General features: G+C 42.3%; 1 protein-coding gene across 1 annotated transcript in view; it reads right to left on the bottom strand.

The window, feature by feature from the left end:
- Nucleotides 1-4,985: 4,985 nt before the first annotated feature.
- The window catches only part of LOC149141845 (Urb2/Npa2 family protein), a 257,141-nt gene continuing 235,478 nt past the window's right edge, over nucleotides 4,986-26,648 (bottom strand). Inside the window, exon 11 of the transcript XR_016264824.1 lies at nucleotides 4,986-5,772. The gene's annotated coding sequence lies outside the window, so the exon portion shown is untranslated. The remainder of the gene's footprint in view (nucleotides 5,773-26,648) is intronic.

The following is a 26,648-nucleotide window of genomic DNA, read 5'->3' on the forward strand; positions in this document are numbered from 1 at the left end:
TCACTTTCTTGTGCAATTTTCTGAAAATCTGTGCGAGTCTTCGGACGTAGATGTCTTTGCAACATGGTCTCGAGTCTCGACCCATAATTGATTTTCCCTTCCTGTGTTTAATTACTTGCTCTGATACCATGAGAAAATTCTATCACTACAACAACTGATTTATTTTACCTACTTATTTCCCAATAAGTTATTTATGAAAATCCTTCAGTAAACATTAAAATAAATTATGTTGCAGTTATCACACCATAATATAGAAACAAACACATGCACAAGAATCAACACATCGACACAGATATTTTCGACAACAGTCCCCGGAAAAGCCCAATGTAGGAAAACCAGTGCAACAAGGGAGGATTTTATTATTCAGCAATTCTTCAGTATAATTGGGTGCCAAACTGGTTTACCCAACAAAGAGAAAATTCTTCAGCACTTCTCCCAATCTCAGCGTCAAGCTAGCTAACCTCTGCGTAGTTCCCAGACCCTCTGTGTTAGGTCCTGCCTCTCAGCGTCAGCACTGGGCCTCTTTGCGTCACCCACGCAGGCCCTCCGGTGTTGTTCTCGACTCTTTGTTCTATACTGGCTACCTCCTGCTGCTCTCCAGACCACTGGTTCAAATTTCTCAACTAACCCCACTCCAGAAATCAAACTGATTGGTCTCCCTCAGTGTGTTCTCCAACTAACCCTCAAGCCTCCTCTTATACTTTTCTCGTTGGTCCATCAACGACTAAGATTAAATCTCTAATCAACGGCTAAGATTAGATTTGACTTGATCCATGACTTTTGAAACCTTCTAACCCAGTTTTTATATTTTATTTTTCCTAAGTTTAGACTTAGAAACTCTATTAAAAATATTAATTATTTTAATATCTCCAAAATCGGGTAAAATCTGTCCAAACCATTTTTGGGTCTTAGAGATCTCACGTGCCTTAGCCTATCCACCAATTTTCATTGCTAGAGCACATTCGATGCTACCCCAAATCAACACTGTCCTCCAAACACTCCACTGCATCATCTAACACGAAGTCCATCTTGCTACTGCTGAATCTTGGGCTCCCATAGCAAAGAATTGATCCAAGAGGTGGACTCCTCAAGGATCCTGCCCACATGTAGTCCTCCCGACTGGAGCTCGATATCGCCCTATCTCCCTACTGGAGATGCATGGGCACTCATGGCAAACTCATCCTCGTCAATCTTTGCTGAAGTAGCCTTAGGATCATGTTTCTCATCCTTATCCTTTTTCTTCAAAGGATACTAGGATGCATAGTGGCCCATCTCGCCACAACTAAAACATTTCACCTTCGAAATGTCCTTTCGCTTCGGTTTCTGCTATCCCTTCAATGCTAGCGTTGCGTTCTCCTCCTCTTCCTTCGTCTTTGTGCCACTCCCACTACTACCACTGAAGCTGACCTTCACTAGGTCCCTCCTTAACTCCTCCCATTGAAGAGTTGCCCACATCTCCTCCCATGAATGTTGTTTTTCTCTGCCCAATATGCTTTGCATGAAAACTTGCCATTCATCCTAGACTCCATTCAGGACTATCCTCACCATCGCGATTGGCTGAGGAGTGGACCCCACTACAGCAAGCTAGTCTCTAGTGTCCTGAAGACGCTGAAGATAGAGGTTCACCCCTTCTCCTTTCTGCATCAAAGTCCACTGCAACTTCTGCTCCAAATACATCTTCTGTTGTTCGGAAGAGCCTTCATACATAGAAGACAAGGCTTCCCACATCTCTCAGGCTGTATCTTTGCCTGCAAGTGTGAGACTACATGATCTCGAACTCCATCAAGAATGAGCCTATTTGCCTTCCCTTGCTCAGCTTTGTACTTCTTTTGATCGTTGTTAGCAGGTACAACTACAACACTATTGACGTAGGCCTCGAGATCATGTTCCTCCAGAACAACTATAATTCTGGTCTTCCATATGACATAGTTGGAAGCTCCTTCCAACCTATCCATATCTCTGAGCCCGTGTGATGCCATCTCACCCAACTATCGAACTAACTCCTCTAGTCATTTTCTTAGCACTGCTAAGCTGCTAAACAAGTGAGAAATTTGAACTTTTTGGCGGAAAGTTCTTTGAGGAGAAAATTCCCCTTCTACATGTCTTCGTTCTTTTCCAGCGGATTTTTGCCCCGGCAGAAACTACACCCTTCAAACACTGCGTTGAGCCTCGATGTCACTCCCTCTGCCTCTACAAACTCACGAACTAGAAATCGTACCTCTGTTGTTTCACTCAGAGAGAGATTTCCTTGGATCTGCTTCCCAGCAAGGACTGCGCAACCCCTTCAAGGGGATTCGAATTGCTGGAAAGTGCAGCTTTCGGCCTCACTGCTCAGCACTGGATCTGCTCTTCCTGTTTCAGAATCAACGCTTTGATGCCATGCGAAAATTCCTACTCTGAAGGAACCCCTAATGCAACAAATCTGAATCTACTTCACCTACTTGATTTTTAAATTACATTCATCAAGTTATTCTTCTGAATACTGAAGCAAATTACTTCTGCAGCCTACAGTAATTAAATATTTGATCTCATGAAACAAAAAATAGAGCAAAGAACAAGGTACATAAGACATGCTTATTTCTGGACACAATAGTCCCCGAAAAAACCCAATGCAGGAAAACGGTGTAGCAGCTCTGAGGGTTATTATTATGCAGGAGAAATATCTAAATACAAATCTAGGATGCCCGTCTAGCAATCCTTTACAGACAGAATACTGGCAGAAAATCTGAGTGAGTTTTACCTCACTTCACCCAGCAGAATTCTGGCTGATCTAACACAAGACCGGCTAACCCCGGCTATTTCTGCATTGGCTCTATGTCAACCCTACATCACGTTCTCTGCCCTCTGCGTCAACTCTCCCGGTCGTTCCCACAGTTCCTGGCAGCTTCGGCAATTCTGGCAGTTTCGGCTGTTTCCGGCAATCCTGGATTCTACGTGACAAGCAACTTTTCTGCGTCAACTCTTCGGACTACTGCACTTCCTTTGCGTTAGCTCTCCTGACAGTTCTGCAGTTCCCGACTACTGCGCTACCTTTGCGTCAAGCTCTCTCCCCCTCTCTGTTCTGTATTTTCCGGAAAGTCCTTCTCCCAGATTCTCTTTGCCCTTCAGCGACAAGATCTCCCCAATTGATTTTCCTCCTAAGAACTTCTCACCTCATAAAATCAATTTCCTCAATCTCTCTGTTTGTGTTTCCAAATGGACCCCAAGCGTCCATTTTATACTTTTCCTGTTGAGTTTTGAAAGGCCGAGATTAAGTCTCTAATCAACGACTAAAGATTAAACATGACTTGATCTGCCTTCTAGATCATTCTCACCCATATTTTGATTAATACCCATTAATATTTTAATTTCCCCAAGTTTAGACTTAGGAGCTCCATTAAAGATATTAATTATTTTAATAAAATACAATCCGGATAGAATTTCACCAAACGGTTTCTAGGCTCTTTAGAACTCATGTGCCTTAGCCTCTCCACCAATTTTCAAGGCTAGAGCACTTCCGATGCTACCAAAAACTAACAGGCTACCGTCCTCTAACTTTGTCATAGAACTGGGTACCTCAACAATGGACGACACCTCATCAACGGTGGACACCTCTGTGCCTCATGGCACCTCATCAATTGTGTATGTCTCATGGAACCTCATAAACGAGTGTATGTTCAACTGTCATCTTGCCAAACATGACACCTTCAACTACCTTTTCATCTTCTGCGTTGGTCCACTTCAACAACCTTGCATAATTCCAGGAATATCCATTGATTTGTGCATGTCTCTTAGTTGACAAAACTCCCAAAAGGAGAGCGACACCTAAATGTCATGTGCCAATGATTGGTATGCCTTCCAATTTGCTGCCAATAACTCCACATCAATTGTAATCATGTTTTGTCATCTTGATGCATCACCCATAATTTTGGGCATAGTCGATTTGTTGTATAACTGAGAATGATCCTGATTCCCAATTGCGATATGAATTAGCTACTCCCTCACATCAATCATCATTTGTTACATCCTAATCACCTCATTCAAAATTACTGCCATGTTGTTTGATTTTAACCATTCTCTAGATCCCATGATTTCTTAGCTTTTATTCTAGTCCTGGAAGTTTTCTTCCTGTCATCACTTGGCTTAAGGCCCACAGCTGGCCAAGATCAGGCTCTGATACCACTGTAACGTTCCTACTAGGAAAGTGACTGAAATTACTATTGTGTTTTCTGAGTTTATAGAATTTCTCAGTGAAGGGTTTTGTCAAATAATTTAATGGCAATCTGCTGTGGGCGATGTCACATGGTTCGGGTTTGGCAATGATAAGGTTCGGTTTGAGTTCGAATTTTTTGATGAGGTTCGGATGATGTTTGCCATTAGGTCTCTCTCTCTCTCTCTCTCTCTCTATATATATATATATATACATATATTAAATGAATTATAGGGTAAAATAATAAGAAATCAACATAAGTAAACATAAAAAATGCTATCACAGACATGGAAACTGCAAGGATTAATTACAAGCTTGAGTTGTGACATGAAGTTATTAGCTTCGATCTATGGACATGGTCAATGGCTATGAGGTTCGCCGAATCTCAAAAAAACTTTAAGGTTCGCCAAAATTCGAACCTCAAGGTTAAAGTTTGACGAACCTTGTGACAGGCTGTAGGTGTATTTGACACATATGAGATAATACATATGACCATAAAATATGCTTCAAAACAATTCAGGACAATATTTTGATGCCTTTAATGAACCCAACAAGAAATATGAATCACAGGGAAGATAGGACAGCCATAACATACTTGTTCCTTCATTTAATATAACTCAGAAATTACAAAATATAGCAGAGCTTTAACATTCGACAAGGGAAACCTGGTGTAATTTCTCCACAAAGATCTCAGCCTTTGACAGTCAGATGGAGCCAAGAATAAACAACTTTCTGTTTGCTATGTTCAGCCCTTTTTGGTTGGTGTAAACACTAGCAAGAAACCCAACCTCTTCACTGTTGTAGCAGCTCCCACACACTGATGCTCTGTGTGACAAGGCCTTCCTAATGGAAGATATATATCTCTGAAAAAATATGCAGATCAGCTATGGATATAATGAGTATTTCAGCCTCCATTGCTCTGGGACTGCCACCAATTTGACTGCTTAGTAAATTCGGCATAGGCAATATATTTGGAACACAAACTCGCCCTTGACACCTTGAGATTTCAGAGCACAATTAAATCTGAAAACACAACTCAATCCTCAGGTAATGTGACAAATAATACATCCCTTATTGTCTGATCATAAACCCTGTGATATGTAATTCAAACTTCAGATCTGGAAAATTAGATGAAGAACTGTGGCTGAGTGTGACAAGAAGGGAAGTCTGTGTGAATTTGGCCTCCTTGATATAAAGGTATATGGATATTTCTCCTACAAATGGGGTCCCTAACTGGTCACACGAGCTCTGCAAATTCTGGTGCCAAATCTGGATTGGAGAACCACTGTAAGATGATAATTTTCTCTTAGCAAATCGACCCTTGAAGAAGTTGGTCTTTGACTTATGATTCGGCCTCCAACTGGAAGAATTCAGTCAACGAAGGAACCACATGGTCTCTCTATATAAACTGATTCGATCTGGGGTGTTGAATAAGAGATTCAACCCTCTATTTATCACATAATTCGGCCTCCTTGAAGAGACATAAAATTGGCCTTGAACAATTTGATTTCCAATTGAGATGGGAAACTCAGACCTATTGGAGATTAGTCCAACCTTGCAAGCAAACACAAAACTGGAGCCTCCTGCAAGTAATAAATTCAAATGCTTGAAAATTCTCTGCAATATGCCGAATTGGAAGATTTGAAATGATCTTCCCCAAGAGCTAACTAGGGTGGTGCTCGAAGTCCACCGAAATTAGCTTAAGTTTCGCTTGAAACTCATAAGGCTCACTTGAGCTCTTTCAATTGTCAATGAAATAAATAGGAATAGAATGAATTTAATTGAGCTCTTCCTCTTTTTATAATTATTCATGGAGCCTCCCCTTAGCTTCTAGATTCCTCATTTTTCCTTATTATTTTGTTGGTGGGGGTCATTTTCCACATTTTTCCACAATTTGAATAAAATAATAATTTGCTGCCATTCCAATAAAATAAGAATTTTCTCCATTATCCAATAAAATATTACTTTTCCACAATTCCATTAAAAGAATGATTTGTCTTTCTTCAATAAAATACTATTTTACTGCGATCCCATTAAAATAATAATTTCTGCATTCTCTCACAAAATAATATTTTCCCCTTTTTAATATTATCTAAAAAATTTGCAAAATTCCTAAATGATTTTTGCATGCACAAAATGGGAACATCACACTAAGCCACTTGATATTCTCAAAATGTTAATAAAATAAGCAAAAATCAAATTCCAAGTAACAAGATGAAAAACTTTCAACAAACTCAGGCTTCTATACCCTATATTTTTTACTCATGCCTCTAAATAAATGTACAAGAATTGTGTTGAGTTGCTTCTTTTGGATTCAACATCTTGGTAGTTTTTGTTTCGACATTTTGAAACATCGACACAAAAACTACCAATATAATTATCCTTGCACATTTTCTTGTGGTTAAGATTATAACTTATTAGCAGGTACTTATTGACATAACTCATGATCAACCATAAACAAAGTACTTAATACAAGCAATCCTAACCCAAGAACCATTCACATCCTTTTCATAAGCACCTAAGCAGCAGTTGTCCATCCAGTTACTTGGCCTCTAATTTGTAAATAAGCAAGAATTTGACTCCATAAGGCACTGGTCTCAATAGTAAATCCAATCTTGTATCTTGCTTAAATTAACCGAGTAACTTGGTCACTATATTGTGTCTCCCAAATAAGTTGTTCCCCAACTTGTCTCTCATCTCATTTCCATAGGGACTTCCCCCCATAGCCTGTTGTTGGGAGACAACTAGAACGGAGTGGGCGAGGATAAGAGTGATAGCCCCTGCCCTGAGCGTTTGTCACAGTGCCTGTACAATCCGGCAACAACAAGGGCCATATTCGCCCGAGCTCTAGTCCGTTCGCTTCTTCGGTAGTGATGGCTAAGAAGAATGATAGCACCTTGCGGATCTATATAGACTATCGGGCCCTCAATAAGAAAGCAATCAAGAACCGATATCCTATTCCCAAGATTAATGAGTTGAAAGGGGCCAAGTACTTTTCGAAGATTGATCTTCGTTCTGGCTATCATCAAATCGGATTTTGGAGCAAGACATCCCGAAGACAGCTTTTAGGTGCCACTATGGGCACCACGAGTTTTTGTTTATGCCATTTGGGCTAACCAATGCTCCTACGACTTTCCAGTCCTGCATGAACCATGTGTTTAATAAGCGGTTGCGGAAGTACTTGTTGGTCTTCTTTGATGACATATTGGTCTATCGCAAGACATGGGAAGACCACTTGAGACACTTGGACGAGGTGTTGGGAATTATGGAGGAGAAGGAATCGCATGAAAAGGAGTCCAAGTGTGAATTTGGCATGACGGAGATGCTCTTTCTAAGGCATGTGATTGGTCACAATGGGGTACAGGTGCATCAAGAGAAAATTCAGGCAATCATTGAATGGCCCACCCCAAAGAATGTCACAGAGTTGAAAAGCTTCCTTGGCCTTTTCACTTACTATAGGAAATTTGTTAAGGGGTTTTCACAATTAACAACTCCTCTTATAGATCTCACCAAAAAGGGAGCCTTCAACTAGTTGGATAAAAGCATAGGAAACATTCAAGAGGATGAAGGAGGTGATGACCACTTGCCCTGTGCTTGCTTTACTTGATTTCACCCAACCATTTGTTGATTTGGGGTAGCATCGGATGTGCTCTAGCCACGAAATTTGGTGGAGAGGTTGGGGCATATGAGATCTTCAATACCCAAAAGGGGTTTGGGCAAATTCTAAACAGATCGGGAGATATTAAAATAATTAATATTTTTAATGGAGTCCCTAAGTCTAAACTTAGGGAAAATAAAATATTAATGTATATTAATATGAACCTGTGTTAGAATGGTCCAAAAGACATGGATCAAGCCAGATCTAATCTTAGCTGTTGATTAGGGACTTAATCTTGGCTGTTGAGATGTCAACAGAAAAAAGTATAAGAGGAGGCTTGAGGGGCACTTAGAGAACACACTGAGGGGGACCAGTCAGTTCAATTTCTGGAGCGGGGTTTGTTGAGAAATTGAACAAGTGGTCTGGAGCAGTCAGGAGGCAGCAAGTACGGAACAGAGAGACGGGAGATCAGTGCAGAAGAGGCAGATGCAGAGCCAGAGGAAGCCACGCAGAGACTGCGTAGAGCCAGAAGGGCCTGCGTCATCCACGCAGAGGCTGCAGGAGTGACGCAGAGGGTTTTAGGCTGTAGTAAAGGTTAGTAGGGCCTACGTTGGGTTTAGGAAAGTGCTGGAAGTTTGTCTATCTGAGGGTAAGCCAGTTTGGCACCCTGTTGTACAAGAAAATTGCTGAATAATAAAATCCTCCATTGTTGCATCGGTTTTCCCACATTGGGTTTTTCTGGGGACATTAGTCCAAAATAACTGTGTCAATGTGTGCATATTTTTGTTTCTGTATATGCAGCAGTATTTATTTTAATGTTTGTTGAAGTAATTTCATAAATAACTTATAATAAAATAAGTAGGAAAAGTAAATCAGTCACTGCAGTGATAAAATTTTCACATGGTATCAGAGGGAGTAATCAGAGACAGAAAGGGAAAATTAGTTATGGGTCGAGACCACAATGCAGAGGCATCCACCTCAGGGGACTCACGCAGATTTTCAGAAGATTGCACAAGAGAGAGAGATTTCGATTTCTCTATGTTGGCTTCCAGGTTGGAAGAAGAAGTCGTGTGCATGACTAGTCTTGCATCATCAGAAGTATGGTATATAGACAGTGGAGTCTCGTGGCATATGACAGGAATCAGGGGATGTTTCTCAGAATATCGAGAAGAGAAGATGAACTTTCAGATCACCATGGGGAACAAGGCAAAGTGTACTCCAATAGGAAAGGGTACCATAGTTTTTAAGACAGAATCGGGAGAGTGGTTCTGTGCCACCAATGTGTTGCATGTGCCAGGATTGGGGATGAACTTACTTTCTGTGTCACAACTACAAGGCAAGGGCCATGATGTCTACTTCATCAAGGAAAAGGTATGCGTCAAACACCCGAGCTGGAAAAAGAAAGTGCAGATCGGGATCAAAAGTAATCGGTTGTACAGATTACAACTAGAATCTCCAATGACACTAATAGGCAGTCATGGGGACAAAGACTTGAATGACCTATGGCACAGAAGGATGGGTCACTTGCACCATGGAGCTCTGAGAATTATCAGGAGCACAGTAACAGGAGTTCTAGATCTGAGTACGAAACGAGATGATGTATGCAGGGGATGCGCTCTATGAAAGTATGCCAAGGCGACATTTCCTAGGAGCAACCACAGGGCCAAGAGTGTACTAGGATTGATACACTCAGATACCTGCAGACCTATGTCCGTCAAAGCTCTTAGCGGTGCCGAGTATTTCCTTACTTTCATTGATAACCACTCGAGGAAAACTTGGATCTATTTTTTGAAAACCAAGGATGAGGTTTTCTGTCAATTCAAGGACTTCAAGGCTCTAGTGGAGAATCTGACAGGTAAGAAAATAAAAGTCTTGCGCTCAGATAATGGTGGAGAATATGTCGATAAGGACTTCACTGATTTTTGCGCCAACGAGGGCATCAGAAGAGGGTGGACAGCTCCCTACAATCTGAAGCAGAATGGGGTGGCAAAAAGGAAAAATAGGACTAGTGTAGAAGCAGCTAGGGCCATGTTGTATGATCAGGATATGCCAAAATTCCTGTGGAAAGAAGCATGCAACACAGTTGTCTATGTTTAGAACAGGACTCCTCATTGGGCATTGGGCAAGATTACTCCAGAAAAATTCTTCACTGGGAAGACACCTAAAGTCAGTCATTTCAGGATATTTGGGAGTTTGGCATATTGTCGCATACCCAAAGAAAAGAGGAAGAAGCTAGATCAGACTGCAAAAAAGGGGTATCTGGTAGGATATAGCGAGAACGCTAAAACATACAGGATCTATCTTCCAGGGAGCAAGAAGGTAGTAGTACAACGAGATGTAAAGTTCAAGGAGGACAGAGCTTTCAGAAGATCTCATGAAATGCCTTTCAAGGAGCAATCGAAAGAGGATTCGTTGGTCATGCCTCTTCAACCAACGGAAGTGAAGAATCCTTCCTCAGACCAGGAAGATTCTCAGGATGAGGAAGAGGAGCAAACAGAAGCACCTGTTGGCAGAGGAAGAACCAGCAGGGAACTTTGTCAGATTCTGCGTGATGCAGAGAACTTCATCGGAGAGCCAAGGAACAGTAAAAGGGAGCGAAAACAACCAGACAGGTATCGAGCGTTAGTAGCTCAGGATGGAGAGCCTGCCAACTTCAAGGAGGAAGCTCAACATCAGGTCTGGCTAGAGGCGATGGTGGAGTATAACTCCATAATGGTAAATGATGTCTGGAAGGTGGTGTCAAGGCCTCAAGACAGATCTGTGGTAGGTTCAAGATGGATTTACAAGATCAAATATGCTGCAGACGACATTATTGAAAAATACAAGGCCAGGTTTGTGGCTAAGGGGTATGCTCAAAAGGAAGGGATTGACTATGAGGAAACTTTCGCCCCGGTAGCCAGGTATACATCTATTAGGACCGTGATATCTCTTGCAGCCCTGATGGGATGGGACATCCATCAGATGGATGTCAAGACGACATTTCTGAATAGGGTAATAGAAGAAGAAGCATACATTGAACAACCAAAGGGCTTTGAAACTCATGAGAAGAAGTCTCATGTATGCAGACTGAAGAAAGCCTTGTATGGGCTGAAGCATGCACCAAAAGTGTGGTATGGTCGAATAGATGGCTACTTGCAAAAGATGGGGTTTGTCAAGAGTGACACAGATTCGAATCTCTACTATCTGGTCGTAGAGAGCGAGCCACTTATCTTAGTATTATATGTGGATGATCTCTTCCTGACAGGATCATCCAGAATCATTGAAGACTGCAAGAAGAATCTAGCCACAGAGTTCGATATGAAGGATCTGGGATGAATGCACTATTTTCTAGGGTTGGAAGTTTGGTAGCAGAAAGGAAAAATCTTCCTTGGGCAAGGAAGGTATGCTACAAAAATTCTGAAAAGGTTCGGGATGAGAGACTGTAGACCTATGGCTACGCCAATGATCACCAACTGGAAAAGATTGATGCATCATAAGACAAGGATGTTGATCCCACCCTATACCGACAACTCATAGGGTCCCTGATGTATCTAGTCAATACTAGGCCAGATATTTGCTATGCTATCAACACCCTCAATCAGTTCATGGTGGAACCAAAGAGGTCTCACTGGGCAGCAGCCAAGCACGTTCTTAGGTATTTATAGGGAACAGTTGATTATGGGCTCTTGTACAACAAGGGGAAGGATATCAGGTTCAGTGGATTTACTGATGCAGATTGGGCAGGAAGTTCAGTGGATCGAAAAAGTGCCTCAGGGTACTATTTCAACATTGGATCAGGAATAACCTCCTGGTGCAGTAGGAAGCAAAAGTCTGTGGCTCTGAGCTCGTCTAAGGCAGAATATATGGCAGCAAGCACAGCTTCGTGTGAGACCGTATGGCTTACAAAATTGTTGGTAAACCTGTTCAAAAGAAATATGGAGGCGACCAGGATCATGTGTGATAATCGGAGTTGCATCAAATTCTCTGAGAATCCAATATTTAATGATAGGTCAAAGCATATTGATATCCGATATCACTTTGTTAGAGATTGTCTCCAACGTGGAGCTGTACAGTTGAGCTACACTCCTACAGGGAAACAAGTGGTAGATATCCTCACCAAGGCCCTTGGAAAGTCAAAACTTGACTACTTCAGGGAAAAGATGGGGATGGTAAAGAACCCCTTTCAGAAGTAGTGTGTTAGCAGCACGAATGAAGAGGGAGCTGCAATGCAGATGCAGTGTTGGGAGAAAGGACCAAACGCAACACAAATGCAGAGGGAGTTGCAGCGCAGATGCAGTGTTGGGAGAAAGCACCAATAGCAGCACAGATGCAGAGGAAGGTGCAGTGTGAATGCAGTGTTGGGAGAAAGGACCAACAACAGCACAAATGCAGAGGGAGTTGTCGTACAGATGCAGCAGTGGCAGAACCATGGGCAGCAGTACAGGATGCAACAGTGCAGAGGATGTTGGGCAGGGAGGCCTAGCATCAGCACAGGTACCGATGCCAGATGATCAGAGTAATACTCAGTGAGGAGTATTGCTAGAGCACAGTCCTCACTAAGAGGGAGTGTTGATTTGGGGTAGCATCGGATGTGCTCTAGCCACAAAATTTGGTGGAGAGGTTGGGGCACATGAGATCTCCAATACCCAGAAAGGGTTTGGGCAGATTCTAAACAAATCAGGAAATATTAAAATAATTAATATTTTTAATGGAGTCCCTAAGTCTAAGTTTAGGGAAAATAAAATATTAATGTGTATTAATATGAATCTGTGTTAGAATGGTCCAAAAGACATGGATCAAGCCAGATCTAATTTTAGTCGTTGATTAGGGACTTAATCTCAGCCGTTGAGATGTCAACAGAAAAAGTATAAGAAGAGGCTTGAGGGGCACTTGGAGAACACACTGAGGGAGACCAGTCAGTTCAATTTCTGGAGCGGGGTTTGCTGAGAAATTGAACCAGTGGTCTGGAGAGCAGTCAGGAGGCAGCAAGTACGGAACAGAGAGACGGGAGATCAGCGCAGAAGAGGCAGATGCAGAGCCAGAGGAAGCCACGTAAAGGCAGCAGAGACTGCGCAGAGCCAGAAGGGCCTGCATCATCCACGCAGAGGCTGCAGGAGTGATGCAGAAGCCTAGAGAGGTTGTGCAGAGCCTCAGTAGGCTAACATAGAGGGTTTCAAGCTAACGCAGAGGGTTTCAAGTTGTAGCAGAGGTCAGTAGGGCCTACGCTGGGTTTAGGAAAGTGCTGGAAGTTTGTCTATCTGTGGGTAAGCCAGTTTGGCACCCTGTTGTACAAGAAAATTGCTGAATAATAAAATCCTCCCTTGTTGCACCGGTTTTCCCACATTGGGTTTTTCCGGGGACATTAGTCCAAAATAACTGTGTCAATGTGTGCATATTTTTGTTTTTGTATTACGATGTGATATCTGCAGCAGTATTTACTATTTATTTTAATGTTTGTTGAAGTAATTTCATGAATAACTTATGATGAAATAAGTAAGAAAAGTAAATCAGTTGCTGCAGTGATAGAATTTTCACACCATTCATGCTGGAATGCGATGCTTCGAGGACAGGAATAACAGTGGTCCTGATGCAAAATCAACACCCCGTAGCCTTCAAAAGTTGCAAGATTTTGTGAAAATTCTATCACTGCAACAACTGATTTACTTTTCCTACTTATTCCACAATAAGTTATTTATGAAATTACTTCAATAAACATTAAAATAAATACTACTCAAGATATCACACCGTAATACAGAAACAAACATATACACAAGAATCAACACATTTTCACAGTTATTTTGGACAACAGTCCTCGGAAAAACACAATGTGGGAAAATCGATGCAGCAAGGGAGGTTTTTATTATTCAGCAATTCTTCAGTACAACTGCGTGCCAAACTGGCTTACCCACAGAGAAAAAAGAAAATCTCCAGCACTCCTCCCAATCCCAGTGTCAGCCAGGCTGACCTCTACATGGCTCTCAGACCCTCTACGTCAGCCCCTGCTTGACTGCGTCAGCCCTAGGCCTCTCTGCATCACCCACGCAGGCCCAGTTAATGACTGCGCAGTCTCCTGCTGGCTCTGCATCTGCCTGAAATGCTCTATGTCTGCCTCTCCTGCCTCAGTGTTGATCTCTAGTGGCTGATCCCGTCTCTCTGTTCTGTACTTGTTGCCTCCTGACAACTCACCAGACCACTGGTTCAATTTCTCAGCTAACCCCGCTCCAGAAATTGAACTGATTGGTCTCCCTTAGTATGTTCTCCAAGTGACCCTCAAGCCTCCTCTTATACTTTTCTCGTTGAAAAATCAATGGCGGAGATTAAGTCCCTAATCAATGGCTAAGATTAGATTTGGCTTGATCCATGACTTTTGGACTGTTCTAACACAGTTTTATATTAATTCACATTAATATTTTATTTTCCCTAATTTTAGACTTAGGGTCTTCATTAAAAATATTAATTATTTTAATATCTCCCAAACTGTATTGGAGATCTCATGTGTCTTAGCCTCTCCACCAATTTTCGTAGCTAGAGCACATCCGATGCTACCTCAAATCAACACTCCCTCTTAACGAGGACTGTGCTCTAGCAATACTCCTCACTGAGAATTACCCTGATCATCTGCCATCGGTCCCTACGCTGATGCTAGGCCTGTTGCCCATCATCCTCTGCGCTGCTGCATCCTGTACTACTTCCCACGGCTTTGCCACTGCCACTGCCACTGTTGCATCTGTACAACAACTCCCTCTGCATCTGTGTTGTTGCTGGTCCTTTCTCCCAACACTGCATCCGCACTGCAACTCCCTCTGCATCCGTGCTGCTATCACTCCCATTTCTACTTCTGAAACGGGTTCTTCACCATCCCCATCTTTTCCCTGAAGTAGTCAAACTTTGTCCTTCCAAGGGCCTTGGTGAGGATGTCTGCCACCTGTTCTCCTGTAAGAGTGTAGCTCAACTGTACAAATCCTTGTTGGACACAGTCTCTAACAAAGTGACATTGGATATCAATATGCTTCGACCTATCATGAAACACTGGATTCTCAGAGAGCTTGATGCAACTCTAATTGTCGCACATGATCCTGGTCGCCTCCATATTCTTTCTGAATAGGTTCACTAGCAATTTTCTAAGCCATATGGCCTCACACAAAGTTGTGCTTGTTGCCATATATTCTGCCTCAGATGAGCTCAGAGCCATGGACTTTTGTTTCCTACTGCACCAGGAGGTCATTCCTGATCCAATGTTGAAACAGTACCCAGAGGTACTTTTCCGATCCACTGAACTTCCTACCCAATCTGCATCAGTAAATCCACTCAAACTGATATCCTTACCTTTAGTGTACAAGAGCCCATAATCGACTGTTCCCTGTAAATACCTGAGAACGTGTTTGGCTGTTGCCCAGTGTGCCCTCTTTGGTTCCACCATGAACTGACTGAGGGTGTTTACAGCGTAGCAAATGTCTGGCCTAGTATTGACCAGATACATCAGGGACCCTATGAGTTGCCTGTATAGGGTGGGATCGACATCCTTGTCTTCTAATGCATCAATCTTCTTCCAGTTGGTGATCATTGGCGTAGCCATAGGTCTACAGTCCTCCATCCCGAATCTTTTCAGGATTTCTGTAGCATACCTCCCTTGCCCAAGGAAGATTTCTCCCTTCTGCTGCCAAACTTCCAACCCTAGGAAGTAGTGCATTCGTCCCAAATCCTTCATATCGAATTTTGTGGCTAGATTCTTCTTGCAGTCCCCAATGAGTCTGGATGATCTTGTCAAAAAGAGATCATCCACATACAATACTAAGATTAGCGGCTCATTCTCTACAACCAGATAGTAGAGATTTGGATCTGCGTCACTCTTGACAAATCCCATCTTCTGCAAGTAGCCATCTATTTGACCATACCATGCTCTCGGTGCCTGTTTCAGCCCATACAAGGCTTTCTTCAATCTGCATACATGAGACTTCTTCTCATGAGTTTCAAAGCCCTCTGGTTGTTCAATGTATACCTCCTCTTCTATTACCCTGTTCAGAAATGTTGTTTTGACATCCATCTGATGGATCTCCCATCCCATCTGGGCTGCAAGAGATATTACGATCCTAATAGATGTATACCTGGCTACCAGGGCGAAAGTCTCCTCATAGTCAATCCCTTCTTTTTGAGCATGCCCCTTAGCCACAAACCTGCCCTTGTATTTCTCAACATTGTCATCTGCAGTGTACTTGATCTTGTAGATCCATCTTGAACCTACCACTAATTTGTCTTAAGGCCTTGGCACCATCTCTCAGACATCGTTTACCAGTATGGAGTTGTATTCCTCTATCATCGCATCTAGCCAAACCTGATGTTGAGCTGCCTCCTTGAAACTGGCAAGCTCTCCATCCTGAGCTACTAATCCCTGATATCTATCTGGTTGTTTTTGCTCCCTCTTATTGTTTCTTGGTGCACCGATGAAGTCCTTTGCATCTCGCAGAATCTGACGAAGTTCCCTGCTAGTTCTTCCTCTGCCAGCAGGTGCTTCTGTTCGCTCCTCCTCCTCATCCTGAGAATCTTCCTGTCCTGAGGAAGAATTCTTTACTTCTGTTGGTTGAAGAGGCTTAACCAACGGCTCCTCTTTCGACTGCTCCTCGGAAGGCATCTCGCGAGATCTTTTGAAAGCCTTGTCCTCCATGAACTTTACATCTCGTCGTACTACTACCTTCCTGCTCCCTGGAAGATAGATTCTGTATGCCTTAGCGTTCTCGCTATATCCCATCAGATATCCCTTTTCCACAATCTGATCCAGCTTCTTCCTCTTTTCTTCGGGTATGCGGCAATATGCTAAACTCCCAAATATCCTAAAATGACTGACTTCAGGTGTCTTCCCTGTGAAGACTTTCTCTAGAGTAATCTTGCCCAATGCCTGATGAGGAGTCCTGTTTTGAACATAGACTGTTATGTTGCATGCTTCCGCCCACAAGAATTTTGGCATATCCTGATCATACATCATGGCCCTAGTTGCTTCTACAATAGTCCTGTTCTTTCTTTTTGCTACCCCATTCTGCTCCAGATTGTAGGGAGTTGTCCACTCTCTTCTCATGCCCTCCTTAGCGCAAAAATCAGTGAAGTCCTTCTCGACATATTCTCCACCATTATCTGAGAGCAAAACTTTTATTTTCTTCCTAATCAGATTCTCCACCAAAACCTTGAACTCCATGAATCAACAGAAAACCTCATCCTTGGTGTTCAGAAAATAAATCCAAGTTTTCCTTGAGTGGTCATCAATGAAGGTAAGGAAATACTCGGCACCACTGAGAGCTTTGACGGACATAGGTCCGCAGATATCTGAGTGTATCAATCCTAGTACACTCTTGGCCCTGTGTTTGCTCCTAGGAAATGTTGCCTTGGCATACTTTCTTAGAGCACATCCCCTGCATACATCATCTCATTCTGTACTCAGATCTAGAACTCCTGTTACAGTGCTCCTGAGAATTCTCAGAGCTCCATGGTGCAAGTGACCCATTCTTTTGTGCCATAGTTCATTCAAGTCCTTGTCTCCATGATTGCCTATTAGTGCCATTGGTGATTCTAGTTGTAATCTATACAACCGATTACTTTTGATCCCGATCTGCACTTTCTTTTTCCAGCTCGGGTGTTTGACGTATACCTTCTCCTTGATGAAGTAGACATCATAGCCCTTGCCTTGTAGTTGTGACACGGAAAGTAAGTTCATCCCCAATCCTGGTACATGCAACACATTTGTAGCACGGAACTGTTCTCCCGATTCTGTCTGAAAGACTATGGTACCCTTCCCTACTGGAGTACACTTTGCCTTGTTCCCCATGGTGATCTGAAAGTTCATCTTCTCTTCTCGATATTCTGAGAAACACTCCCTGATTCCCATCATATGCCACGAGGCTCCACTGTCTATATACCATACTTCTGATGATGCAACACTAGTCATACACGCCACTTCTTCCAACCTAGAAGCTAACATAGAGAAATCGAAATCTCTTTCTCTTGTGCAATCTTCTGAAAATTTGTGTCAGTCCCCTGACGTGGATGCCTCTGCATCGTGGTCTCAACCCATAACTGATTTTTCCTTCCTGTCTGTTAATTTTCGGTAAGTTCTATGCTTAGAGCAATTTATTTCAATTTTCACAGTTAGCTCAATATCTTTTCCAAATTAGCAATCACATCAGCATTAAAGTAAATTGCAGATAGAAAATAAACATAAATCGCAGAAGACAAGCCAAGACAAGAGTACACAAGATGTCGCGCTAGCCAGGGACAAACCCCAATGTGGGGAAACCCTTGATCAATTCTTCTTATATGTTCTCCAATAGTTCACCAGAGAGAAAGAGAGATAGTATATATACAACAGAAGTCAACACTTTGACTTATCTAAATAAGAGCATATATCATTTCTAAGTAGATGATACATGAAGTAGCTGAACTCAGTTGAAGACATGTTGCTTCAACTTATTCTCCCAGGTGACTCCATCACCATGCTGCACCTATCATTATGTTGCTTCTCATCATCTTGTTGCACGTCATTGTGTTGCACCATGCTGCCCCCATCATCACTATGCTGCATCTCATCATGCTTCATCAATCATGATTGTACCCATCACTGTACTACATCATGTGCCATTGTTGCACCATGCTTGCCACTATGTGCTTACTACACCTTGCCCAATGTGCTTGCAGCACCATGCTTGTTGCTATCCCATTACTGCACCATGTCATTGTTGTTGTCCCAATTGTTACTGATGTCCCATCATCATTGTTGCTGTCCCATTGTTGCATTGTTGTACCATGTTGTTGTCCCAATGTGTTTGCAACACCATCCTATTGCTGCTGTCTCAATGTGCCAATGTGTTTCACAACTCCCTTCCAACACTTTTGGACCCTTGTTTGCCCTTAAGACAGTCCTGAAATCCATCCTGGGATTTCCTTCCTTTGCTGCGGCCTAACTCAGAAGTTATCCTCCTCAACAAGCTCCTTTCTGATGTATTGTGTGTTGCACAATGGACGGTGGCTAGGGCATCCTTAGGATTGCGTCTAAGGCTTCTTTAGGACAGCATCTAGGGCTTCCTTAGGACAGCATCTAGGGCTCGTTAAGGATAACGTCTAAGGCTTCCTTAGGACAACGTCTAGGGCTTGTTAAAGACAACATCTAGGGCTTCCTTAGGACAGCGTCTAGGGCTTCATTAGGACAGCGTCTAGGGCTTGTTAAGGCCTCCTCCATAGCTGCGTTAAACTTCTTCCATGACAAAGGTAAGGGCTCCTTTAAGTCAACGTGTAGATCCCTTCCATAGCTTTGCTGGCCTGTCTTCTTTGTTGTGGCTAGGGCAGCCTCCTTTCTTCCAACATCTAGGGCTTCCTCTCCTAGATTTCTCTTCCACTAAAACCCAAAGCGAGTGGAGAGAAATCAAGAGAGAAGTGTGTGTAAAATGACTCTCAAGTCATCTCCTTTTATACTAAAACGTTGAGCACATGTGGGTGTTATTTAGTTGCTGGCCAACCTTGACGAATTGTCTTATAACACAAATAAATTCATAACTTCATGAATACTTATCGGAATCGAATGATCTTTAGATCAATCCTACACCTCTTGATGAGAGGGATCCAAGAAAAATATCAGCTTCCATAAATAAGATGACCCACATGGAGTTTGGCCCTAGTTTCCAATTTTAACACTCCCTCTCAACTAGGGCAAACTCCATCCGTTGATCCCTCTGCTAGACTGTACTATCTCTGCCATCAGTGCCCTGCACTGCTCTGTTGAACCATGAAGAAGAAGAATTGATCGAGAATGTCTCATACCATTCTCTATTGACCCAAAGTCAGTTCCATATGAAGAGAGTGTCATACCACTCTTACTGATCCTAGATCAGTTCCAAGAGAATGAGTCATATCACTCTTACTGACTCGAAGTCAGTTTCATTGATCTCAGATCAATATCACAAGAGAGTGTCTCAAACCATTCATATTGATCCCAGATCAATGGAGGTCATCCTACAATAGGGACTACGGTAGATACAACGATGCGTCCATCAATAGTACTACTATGGTCCCTAACCCCATTTCCCTACTCATTGGCCAGATGAGAGGTACTTCCCATGAGTCCTAGACTACATGTGTAGGATGCCTCGACAGGAGAACCTCTCATCCTGTCCCTAAGTCGCCACGGGGTATCATAAGGGAAGGTTGAACCATTCACCCTGTACACAACGCACCATTAGGGGAGGGTGAGTTGCCCTATGGTCGCTTGTTGCTCCAAGAAGTACCCCAAGCCCCCCAGAGCTCCCAGAGGTCAATGCATGCATCATGTAGGACCCTCATAAGAGGATCTCTCAACAACTCCAAGTCGTTCGGGAAAGTCACAAATTTGACCTTTCCCTTGGGGCTTCGACAGAATATCTGTGACCTATACATCAGTCTCAATGCGATGGAGCCTCCTCGCTCATCGATGTACCATATCCCAGATAAGGTAGTATCTGATGTCTATGTGCTGGAGCAATCATAGAATACAGGATTCCTCAACAATAGAATCCCCCCTTGGTTGACACAGAGGATCATGGTGGTATCCATCACGTGTGCAAACAGCTAACTGAAAAGCTTCCACAACCAGGCAGCTTCACATGAGATCATATTCGTAGCTATGTATTCGGTCTCAACGGTGCTTATAGCAACTGTTTTCTGCTTCTTGCTCATCAAGGATATCGAGCAGAACCCAAAGAGAACCAACACCCAGAAGTGCTCTTGCAATCCTCCACACTGCCCGCCTAGTCAGCATTCGAATAGTCATGCAGCTTCACATTTTCGGCAGTGTATCTCAATCCATGAGAGATTGAGCCCTGAAGATATCTCGGAAGATTCATGGCACTAATCCAGTGAGGCTCAACCATATATGAGCTCATCATGCTATCTGCAAAACATATATCCAGACGAAAGTTCACCAAGAACATCAATGTGAATGAGTTTATGGAACTCAGAGGCATTTCCCAAATCTGGTCCGACATCACTACCACATAACTTCTTAAAGTTAAGCTCAATCAAGGTAGTCACGGGCTTGCAGTTCACTATTCCAAATCCGAAATCCAACTTCTCCTTACTTCTGCAAATGAGAAGGTCTGCAATTGTCAGAAAGAGGTCGTCCTTACAAGGTGCCAGTATGAGAGGTCTATCATCCACAACCTTCAAGCAATGGTTTGGATCGACTTCACTCCAAATGAATCTCAGCTTCATCAGACAGTTATCAATCCTCTCATACTACGCCCGGGGTGTTTTTCTTCAAGCCATAGAGAGCTTTCTTCCACCTGCATGCATGAGATTCCTGATCATGAATCTCAAACGCCTCAGGCTGTTCCAAACCTGTGGACTTGCTACATGAGGGGAATGGTCCCCTTGTAAGATTTTCCTTCGGTACATCTCAAAAATGTACCTTCATGCTCTTCTTGAATCAGGCATCCCTGTCACCATCTAACTCACATCGGGTAGGGCCCCATAATAAGTAGACCTTCGTGCTATAGATGAGATGTGTCGACTGACATGGTCACCAATGGACCATCTTGCAACTTGATATAAATTGCCAACTCTGAACTCAAAAGCATCTTTGAAAATTCTATTTTCAAACACGTACCTTTCCATCGATGAATGCCACCTTGAAACCTTTGATTTCCATTGCCAAAATGGACACTAGGTTCTTCTTGCGATCAGGTACATAAAGAGATTCTTGTAAATGAATCGAGTTACCCTCATCCAATTGAGGCGTAACATTCCCTACACCCTTTCCGGGATAGGTGGCATCGACTCCAAGTATAATCCCACGATTGTTTCCATCTCTACCAAATTAGAGAGAGCACCCTTCTATCCAATGAAGTGCCATGAAGCACTACAATCAATAAGCCAGATTCCTAAAGAGTCTGAATGAGAGGGCCAATACAAGATAATGCTTCTTTGTCTTATCAGAAACAACATTTGATTCTTCATACCTGGGGTTTCTTGCTTTCTTTAAAGAGTCAGTCGTTTCCTTGATGCCTTGCATTACCTGTCATTCCTCTGATCATTGAAGATGTCCCTAGAATGATTATTATCATCATCAAGTGATGTGTCCCTACCATTCAGACACTCCTTCACATGATGGTTGAACTTATTACAAACAGGGCATTTTCCTTTCCTTCCACCCTTAGATCCGGACTTCCCAATGAAGTGATCTTTAGGTAGGCCATTAGAAGCTTCCGCTACGCCATTCTGATAATATTCTCTGCCTCGATTTCACCCTTGGTGAATTTGAAAAGGGACGAGGAATCCATTGATCCTTTTGTCCTTTCCCAATTGTCTTCGGTGATTAATCTTTCACTCTTGCTTGGGCTTTGTCTTCACCTCAGCTCCAATCCCATGTTAATTTTAAGTAAGTTCTATGCTTAGAGCAATTTATTTCAATTTTCAGAGTTAGCTCAATATCTTTTCCAAATTAGCAACCACATCAGCATTAAAGTAAATTGTAGATAGAACATAAACATAGATCGTAGAAGACATGCCAAGACAAGAGGACACAAGATATCGCGCTAACTAGGGACAAACCCTAATGTGGGGAAACCCTTGATCAATTTTTCTCATATGTTCTTCAATAGTTCAGCAGAGAGAGAGAGAGATGTTATATATACAACAGAAGCCAACACTTTGACTTATCTAAATAAGAGCATAGATCATCTCTAAGTAGATGATACATGAGGTAGCTGAACTCAGTTGAAGACATGTTGCTTCAATTGATTCTCCCAGGTGACTCCATCACCATGTTGCACCTATCATTGTGTTGCTCCTCATCATCTTGTTGCACCTCACTGCGCTGCACCATGCCGCCCCCATCATCACTATGTTGCATCTCATCATGCTTCATCAATCATGACGGTACCCATCACTGTACTACATCATGTGCCATCATGTGCCATTGCTGCACCATGCTTGCCATACAGTCCCATGTGCTTACTACACCATGCTTGCCACTATGTGCTTACTGCACCTTGCCCAATGTGCTTGCAGCACCATGTTTGTTGTTGTCCCATTGCTGCACCATGTCATTGTTGTTGTCCCAATTGTTACTAATGTCCCATCATCATTGTTGTTGTCCCATTGTTGCATTGTTGTACCATGTTGTTGTCCCAATGTGTTTGCTGTCCCAATGTGCCAATGTGTTTCACAGTGCCCTTCCAACACTTTCGGACCCTTGTTTTCCCTTAAGACAGTCCTGAAATCCATGCTGGGCTTTCCTTTCTTTGTTGCAGCCTAACTCAGAAGTTCTCCTCCTCAACGAGCTCCTTTCTGATGTATTGTGTGTTGCACAATGGACTGTGGCTAGGGCATCCTTAGGACTGCGTCTAGGGCTTCTTTAGGACAACGTCTAGGGCTTCCTTAGGATAGCGTCTAGGGTTTGTTAAGGATAACCTCTAGGGTTTCCTTAGGACAGCGTCTAGGGCTTGTTAAGGATAACCTCTAGGACTTCCTTAGGATAGCGTCTAGAGCTTCTTTAGGACAGCGTCTAGGGCTTGTTAAGGCCTCCTCCATAGCTGCGTTAAACTTCTTCCATGACAAAGGTAAGGGCTCCTTTAAGTCAACGTGTAGATCCCTTCCATAGCTTTGCTGGGGTATCTTCTTTGTTGCGGCTAGGGCAGACTCCTTTCTTCTAACGTCTAGGGCTTCCTCTCCTAGATTTCTCTTCCACTAAAACCCAAAGCGAGTGGAGAGAAGCGTGTATAGAATGACTCTCAAGTCATCTCCTTTTATACTAAAACGTTGAGCACATATGGGTGTTATTTAGTTGCTGGCTGACCTTAATGAATTGTCTTATAACACAAATAAATTCATAACTTGATGAATACTTATCGGAATTGGATGATCTTTAGATCAACCTACACCTCTCACTGAGAGGGATCCAAGAAAAATATCAGCTGCCATAGATAAGATGACCCACATGAAGTTTGGCCCTAGTTGCCAATTTTCACACTCTCTGATTACTCCCTCTGATACCATGTGAAAATTCTATCGCTGCAGCAATTGATTTACTTTTCCTACTTATTTCACAATAAGTTATTTATGAAATTACTTCAATAAACATTAAAATAAATATTGTTGCAGATATCACACCATAATACAAAAACAAACATATGCACAAGAATCAACACATTGACAGTTATTTTGGACAACAATCCCCGCAAAAACCCAATGTGGGAAAATCGGTTCAACAAGAGATGTTTTTATTATTCAACAATTCCTCAGTACAATAGGGTGCCAAACTAGCTTACCCACAGAGAAAAAAAAAATCTCCAACACTTCTCCCAATCCCAGCATCAGCCGAGCTGACCTCTGCATGGCTCTCAGACCCTCTGCGTCAGCCCCTGCTTGACTACGTCAACCCTGGGCCTCTCTGCATCACCCACACAGACCCAGTTAATGACTGCGCAGTCTCCAGCTGCCTCTGCGTCTGCCTGAAATGCCCTGTGCCTGCCTCTGCTGCCTCAGCGCTGATCTCTAGTGGTTGATCCCATCTCTTTGTTCCATACTTGTTGCCTCTTGACTGCTCACCAAACCACTGGTTCAATTTCGCAGCTAACCCCGCTCAAGAAATTGAACTGACTGGTCTCCCTCAATATGTTCTCCAAGTAACCCTCAAGCCTCTTCTTATACTTTTCTCGTTCACAAATCAACGACCGAGATTAAGCCCCTAATCAACAGCTAAGATTAGATCTGGCTTGATCCATGACTTTTGAACCATTCTAACACAGTTTTATATTAATTCACATTAATTTTTTATTTTCCCTAAGTTTAGACTTAAGGTTTTCAATAAAAATATTAATTATTGTAATATCTCCCAAACTGTTTAAAATCTGCCCAAACCCTTTCCGGGTATTGGAGATCTCATGTGCCTTAGCCTCTCCACCAATTTTCGTGGCTACAGCACATCCAATGCTACCTAAAATCAATAGCTTAGAGATTATGAGTTGCACTATTCGATATATGACAAGGAGATGTTGGCCATAATGCATGCATTGGCCAAATTTAGGCAGTATTTGGTGGGATGTAGATTTAAGATAAAACAGACCATAACAGCCTGAAGTTCATCATGGGACAAAAGGAGTTGAGTGAGAGGCAACAAAAGTGGATAAGCATGTTGTAGACCTATGACTTTGAGATAGAATACATCAAGGGCAAGAACAACATAGTGGTTGACGCTCTATTGAGGATGCCACCCACTCTCACGCACATAGAGATGACCAAAGATTGGAAGTCGCTACTGTTAGGAGAGTATTCAAAGAATAAATTCGCCAGTGAGATTCTAGATGGATTGATCCGTGATGGTAGGTATTGGGTTATGAATGACTTTATCTACTATAAAGATCGGATCTATCTTGTACCTGAATCAAAACTCAAAGAGAGAATCATGCAAGCAACTCACAACTCACCCTTAGTAGGACATCTAGGATATCTAAAGACCTACAGGAAGGTCAGGGAGAGGTTCACCTGGAAAGGCCTCAAGACAGATGTGTTGAGATTTGTGAGGTAGTGCAACACTTTCCAGCAAAACAAGACAGAGCATACCCATCCAACAGGTGTAATGACCCATCTACCAGTACAAACAAAATGTGAATTATTCACATGCATATGATAGCTACATATGCATGCATTGCCTGCACTACACTAGTAGTCATATTAAATTATGAAGAAATTCCAAGCATAGGATAAAAGGCGCAATTGTTGAAGATACTAAATAAATACCTAACTCGCAAAAATAAATAGGAATATGTATTTTAGTATGTGTCATCATCATAATAGGTAACCATAGAATATTATCCAAAATAAAAAATTATTACTCTATACTATACAAATTAAAATGGAATATAAATTTATATGAATAAATAAAAGGGGCAAGTATAAATAAAAGAAATGAACATTTGAAAAGATACTATGCATATTATACAAAATTAAAAGAAATAATAATTATATGTTATTTACCTAACCCACCAAAGTCATAAAGGCACATTATAATTTCAATAAGTATGGAGGGTGGTTGAGATCATACGCATAAGTTCCAAAAGTAATAAGAAACCTGTCATATTAAGGGAGACCACCGCCTCTAATATAAATGCTTTACCCTCCTCACAAAGCCAACACAAAAAGGGAAACGAACATGCAACTGACTGAAAGTTGGAGAAGAGCCCTCAGGGAAAAATATAAAGGAACAGAGACGAAGTAAAAAGAGGGAGGAGGAAAATTACCGGGAGAAGAAAGGAGAAATTTTTTAACAAAAAGTTACAGATAGTAAGGACTGGGCCTTGGTTGTTCTTGAAGTTTTTGGGCACGGGGTCAGATTGCATCAATTGGGAAGCATTTTGCAACTTAGTACCTAGGTTGTACCCGGTTTGGCTGGGAGGTTTTGGTCTTTTGGTAACAGGAGTGAGAGCGGGAGCAAATTTGAGGCATCTTCAACCACAAAAACCCAGGTAAGTACTCAACATCAAATTGATAAATTCTCATATTATGAATTCTGGTTAAATTTTTAAAGCAAGTTTCACATTTTGTTTAGAGTAAATATTTGATTAAATTATTTAGAGCCTTACAGCAGGTTTGTTGTAGCCCCTCCCTATCCCAGAGCAAAAGTGGGAGAGCATTTCCATGGACTTCATCATCGGCTTACTTCCGGTGCACGGAAAAGATTGCATGTATGTGGTTGTGGATCGGCTCACAAAATTTTCCCATTTCTTTGCCATATCATCAAAATATTCAGCTCATGGAGAGAGTTGAAGGAGAAGGTTAAGGTTTGGAACCCTAGCCGCCATAGCAGAATTCGATGTTGAAACTAGACACCCTAGCTTGGATTTGAGAGTAAAATCACTCAGATTTCACCAC

The sequence above is a fragment of the Pinus tabuliformis genome, chromosome X (assembly GCF_031772625.1).
Source record: "Pinus tabuliformis cultivar Carrire ecotype Pingquan chromosome X, CPIR1, whole genome shotgun sequence".
NCBI classification, from domain to species: Eukaryota; Viridiplantae; Streptophyta; class Pinopsida; order Pinales; family Pinaceae; genus Pinus; species Pinus tabuliformis.